The following is a 6,475-nucleotide window of genomic DNA, read 5'->3' on the forward strand; positions in this document are numbered from 1 at the left end:
ACATCTACACTCCATACACCGTATGACAAAGCAAAATATAGATCTGTGACAACTTTGTAAATCTATTCAAAAAAGGAAATGTGAAGGAAAGGAAAAAGTGAAACAATTGCATAGTGACCGTGTGTGTTATTTTAGTACATCTAAATGAAAATGAGAAATGTTGAAATATGAAAAATTTGTAAATTATATATTTTATTTCACTTATTTATTTAAAGCACATTTATTTGTATGGCTTTAGTTCACCTGCAACAAAGTACATTTTACTATACATATTTTTTAGAAATGTGTCTGGTATCCATTTTAGTATTTTTTTCCCCTTCAATTTTCCTGTTCCAGGCCAATTTGATGCAAGTAAAATATAATACAATACAATAATACATAATTAAGCACTTGGCAGGAGTGAGCTGCTACGATGTTAATATTAATCAGAGTATTTTAATGGAAAAAATCATTGCATTTATTCTGGTTTTATATCTGGTATTTCTGAGGCCCCCAAACATAAGCTGTAACATAGGCCTATTTTTCACTTATGTGTTATCAAGTATCAATTCTGTTTAAAATTCTCGTTGGTCATACGGTGAGAAAAAGTGTCAAGCACACTGTTAAGTATATTCTTCAAGATATTAAAATGGCCTTGGGGTCTCCTATGCATCATTGAATTTGCCATCAATTTAAGCACTAAATCACTAGATGGAGCTCTTGAACCGAACACAGCGTTGATGATGGTCGTACTCCGGATGGCCCGGCAAGACCCCCGCCTAACAAAAGCGGTTAAGGTCTGACAGAATGTGATTGTAAAAGATCTCTTCCAAACTTTAATAATCTTCTTGCAAGGTCAGCATTGTCGGTTGTAAAGCAGATTAAAGAGCTCTTTTATTCCGGATCAGCACTACCTGTTCCAGAGATGTCTGGCTTGTCAACCAACAAGCATGCTGGGCAATCTCTCTTTCTGTTTCTCTTCTTCATTTGTCCCACACGTTCAGTGCCTCTGTTTATCCTTGTTTGCGTTTTCTACTAGTGTGCTTTGGCATATCATCTGCAAACATACAAGTTTGCAAAAGAAGTGCATCTAGAAACTCCATTTAAACAGCCTGGATTAGATCCATCATAAACCAGTCCATTTTAATGAGTTTAACATCAATGTACTGCTTATTATATTCTAAATATTATACAATGGTAAATTCTACAAACATAAGGTAGGTTGGGGTAAGATGACCCTCCCCCTCCACCTTCATTTTTTCTCCTGACCATAAATTGATCTAATTTTGTGTCTCTGGAAAATAGTGATCTATGACATTGCATTATGTTGAATATGAAAGTTTTTTTTTGTGCCTATTTGTTAATGAGGGATTTGTAGACACATTAATGTTTTTAGATAATATGTGGAGTAAAAAATTATAGCCTATTAAGTTACATTCAATAATTATTGTAATTAATGGGGTTATTGTTCAGTGTATTTCCATATATGTACATTTCAGACATCTTTGCTTTCATAAAACCTGGTTGAAATCATTCAATTTGCATTCATAGTGTTGCTATAATGGCATATTTTCAATCAAAATATGGGCAAATAAAATATGTAAATATTAATTTGCCTATATATAAGTCATAGAATAATTTTACCTTTCAGATGAATCTCTTTACTGGAATTCTGCTTTGTCTGTCATCAGTTAACTAGGCCATTGTCAAAGTACATTTTTAAATAGGCTACAGTAGTTTATTTAGTATTTTACATTAATAACAACACTTTAATATATATATATATATTAATAGGGGGAGGGGGGCGCCTCTAACCCCTCTTTTAATATTTGACAATGGTCGTATGTTTACCGTTTTCTGTTGGAACGACTGAATTTGCGACCATATTGCTTTCAAAAAACGCACCCCTGATTGTTTGGCATATGGAAAGGCGGAAGTTGAAAGCGTGTTAGCTGAACATCAAGCTGTTTTCATGCCTTTGGAGTGTACAAGATGTGTACAATTTTCTCATCTGTCAACAATAGTTTACTCAACCAACCAACCTATGGAACAGGAAGAAAAAAACTTTTCATCGCGGGAGGGCTTCACCGCTCTTGAAAACAGACGTGTACTTCTTCATAACAGCCAGGTGATATTTATTCCATATAATTCGGTTGCTGAAGTTCTAAAACGAATTACTTTGAATTTGAATTACTTTGTTTTGTGAATGCCATTGTCAGTTAACTTATTCGTTTTATAACAAAAACGATAAAGATGGCACAGTCAAACAATAAAACAATAGCACAGTCCACACTACAACTATAACAATAACGACACAGAGGAACGATACAGTTGGAACCACGTTCCACATACCCAGTTAGATCCTGTAATGGTGATGATACACGGGGCAACTTGCATTGTTGATTTTAGATCGTCGTGGGCCCTGTGTCTCACCTGGCCCGTTGACCGCGACATTGTCCAAAAAGTTGCCACGTGTATCATCACCTTTAAGGCCCGTTCACATCAAAGATGATAACTAGCCTATATTATCGTCAACACCAATGGACAACAGGCTATTGTTTTGTTCATCCACCTTTTTCTCCTTGATGGATTCTAAGTTGCGTTTGTATGATGCCCTGTTCTGGGGTGCGTTTCCCGAAAGCATCGTTACCCAACTATGGTCGCAAATCCCATTGAACTCTATTGGTAACGACGGAACTTGCGACCATAGTTGGCTAACGATGCTTTCGGGAAACGCACCCCTAGTCTCCATAGGACTCCATTGTTAAATGGGGTAAAAAGAGCAACTGAATTAACTTGATTAACTTTTTGAACATTACTAAAAATAAAAATGAGCGCAGGGTTAAGCTGTGCTGTTAATGGCTTTCAGAACAACAGCAATAAACTGAAGAACATCTTGGAAAGTAGGCTATGTGTTTTCAACTTTTCAAATCTGAAAAGAATGTCCGCATTTTATGCCAAAGACTGACAAAAGAAAACGTCTATGTCTTGCAGCACTTAAGGTATACTTCCCATAGCCTATGTGCACTCTTATCATTTTGAGGACAACGCTTGGAAATTGTTCATTTTGCTGTGGCTTTGTTTGAAACAATTTTCGTTGGTGGAGTGAAAGTAGAGAATATAAGTCTAAAATGTCAAATAGTCTGATTTCACTTTTTTTTTTTTATCTTTTCACATAATGCAAAGGGCTTATGTTGATGATAATGGCTTGTCTGAGATGGTCGGCATGAAACTGAAGTATTTTCTTCCCTATTGTGACATATATCCAAGTGAAACGGCTTCTTGAACAAGGAAAAATGTAAGACGGGATTTGATTTTGTCCATTGGGAATTTATTGGATATTCGGATGTTTGTGGTTTGCTGTTGGTGGATCTCATGTGAGTGACAGGTTGATCCCGCCCTCGTGCCAGTAAACACATCATTAGAGAAGAGAAGAGATGACGCTGCAAGAGGTTATTTTGATTAAAGATTAGGAGGGCACATGAATAAAAAAAATAAATAAATAAAATTGTCAATTATTTTGATTTCATAGTGGCTTTAAGTGGAAGCAAGCCAAACATCAAGATTCTGCTCAGTTTGTTAGGATCCAGAGAAAAGAAGCTAGCTTCTCTGGTGACTCTAGAGGTGGGATATATGTGGAGATCAATGAACATCTAATCTTTATTGCTAAACATCTTCGGTTTAAAGTAGTACACAACAATTTATGAAGGCTGTTTATATAAGAATGTCTAACCAATATCCTGACTGCTTTTAGAGATGTGCCAGCAAGAAAAATAATGACAAATCTGTCATCAATCAAACTGTCCCAGCATCCCTACCATGGGAAAACCAGATGCAAACAGCAGCAGCCAGTTGTAACAAACCCCCTAGGAAAACATTTAGCTGTGGTACCTTTACTTTAACTACTAAGCTTTTTCTTAGGTTTTACAACTGGACACAGGCCTATACCTTAGTGTCTTCAGGGTCTCTAGAGTTAAAATTATCAAGCCAATCTTGATTCAATCCTTGCTTTAGTTTAGAGCAACGAGAAACACTGTGCTCCTCAAACCAGCAAAGGCACTGGAGAGCCATGCTTGATAAGCGTTTATCTGTTCTGAATAATTCAATCTAAATTAATATTTAAATATTAGTAAATGAATGTACAAAGAAACAAACTCCCCACTGCACTAAAGAGTAATCAATCATTCATTTAGTAGCACGAAACTGGGTATCTGTAACTAATTTTGAGACCTTCAAAAGCATGTAAAAGCATAAACAAAATGTATAAAAAAGAATAGTATATGAGTTCAGGGATTTTCACAAGGTTTATTAATATCTATCCTAAATGTATCTGAGTAAAATAACCCAAAAGCTGCTTTAGACAAGCTGGATATAAGTTAATATATTTTAATTGGTTTATCTTTACTTCTTAAGGTGGGGTAATGCTGACATCAGATGTAGGTTATGAAAAAAATATACGTTTTATGATGGATGATCTTTGGTTTTATTGCGAGCATTTATTTCATTCCGAAAAATGTTCTGCCTTTGCGTAAAACTTTTCACCATCTGTGAATGATATAAAAACAGTGGCATGACAATATTATTGTACCTCCAGACACTTCAAAATCACATCAATATCCATGAGTTCAGAAGTGTCCTATTAACAAGGCCGGACGCCTGTTGTTTATCATTGAACAGATTTGCATTGATGTTTGTTTCCATGACATTCACCAAGGTTAGTATTGATTTCAGAGGCTTGATTTAGAGAAGAACAAGATAAGTTTGACAATATTATTGATTACAGCTCAGTCAAATGTACAGTATCCTATCTTTACACCATTCATCCCTTGACAAACACAATGAGAACATTCACGATCCAGCATTTATCTGATCCATACACTCATACACAAACCCATCATCAAATTAAAGTGTCTGTTCGACGCGCCACATTTTTAAACGCGTGTTCAGATCGATTTTCGATGCGGTTTGTTTTGGAGTCTCGTATAATTGTTTGGTCTTAAATTATATGTAAAACAACAGTGTTTTCTGTTTAATATTGATTAAAAAATTATGTAAATGATTTAATGTTAATATACCAAACAACTTGAACTATTTAATTGTCCTTTATACTACTGCCGATAAGCTCCATAATAACCCAATGAAAGGCCAAATATGTCCTTTTCTTGACAACTGGCCAGTTATTTGTATTGTCATAAAAGAATAAAATATTACAAATATTACTTAATAAAATTTGTACAATTTTGAATTAAATATTAAATCAAATAACATTTAAATAAAATAAACATGAAAAAACATACCAGCAATGTGCTAATATATGCTAGCAAAGTGTTAAAACATGCTAGCAATATGGTAAGACATGTTAGAAAGATGCTAATTCATGCTAGAAACATGCTAAAATGCTTGAAACATGCTAATCCATGCTAGCAATGTACTAAACATGCTATCAAAAGGCAAAACAATGCTAGACACATGCTAACAACATGTTAAAACTTGCTAGCAGCATGATATGCTAGGAAGCTAATAAAACTTTCAGACAAGGCTTCATTAAATTTTGTCCCAACAAACTTTACTTTCTAGTTATAAATATAATTTAAATTAAATTCAATATAAGGTATTTCATACTTTTTAATTCTTAAATTTAGCATAAAATGGAAGTTGCGACTAACTTCACCACTACTTTTTCCAAGTGAAAGCGAACAAGACAAAATGTATGGTTGGACTCGATTTTATTAATTTGTTGTTGATTGAATTGTAAAGTGAGCATTGTATACTGGAATGGAGGCAAACATTTTCGGTCACACTTTAGATTCGGGTTAACTTTAATTCTCACTATTAACATTAACTATGACTTTTGCCACAATATACTCCTAATTACTTCTACTAGTTAGTAAGTTAGTTGTTAAGTTTATGTATTGGGTAGGATTAAGGGATGAAGAATATGGTCATGCTTAATAAGGTATTAATATGTGCTTTATAAGTAGTAATAAACAGCCAATATCCCAGTAATATGTATGCAAATAAGCAAGTTAATAGTGAAAGTTGAAGCCTACTAAAGTGTTACCATATTTTCTTTTGTTTATGAATACGATTGGCTTAACTCGAGTCTTGTGGTATTGCATACGTCAGCAGTGAACATATTACAGGAATATTTAGCAGTAAAATTACATGCTAATATCTAATATTATTTACAGTGCAAACTCTTTTGTACTCTATTGCGTTGTATATTTAAATGCTGCATCTGATACTGAGCATTATGATTAATCGACCCAGTGTTTTCAACGGCTTGTCTTGGGTCTCTTATTTATCGCTGCTTCATGGAAAGGAAGTATAATGAGTATCATCAGACTATGATGAGAAATATAATTAGTCAGATGGGGAAGATTTCTGACATAATTACAGTGGCTGTTTCTGTCCGCTCGAATTAGGAATCAAGGAAATTTGTTAATAGAGGCTGAGGCGATGGGGTCCCATCGTGCTCAAAAAGTTGGACGTATTC

This window comes from Rhinichthys klamathensis, unplaced genomic scaffold (assembly GCF_029890125.1).
Source record: "Rhinichthys klamathensis goyatoka isolate OS25496 unplaced genomic scaffold, OSU_Roscu_1.1 h1tg000310l_1, whole genome shotgun sequence".
NCBI lineage: Eukaryota > Metazoa > Chordata > Actinopteri > Cypriniformes > Leuciscidae > Rhinichthys > Rhinichthys klamathensis.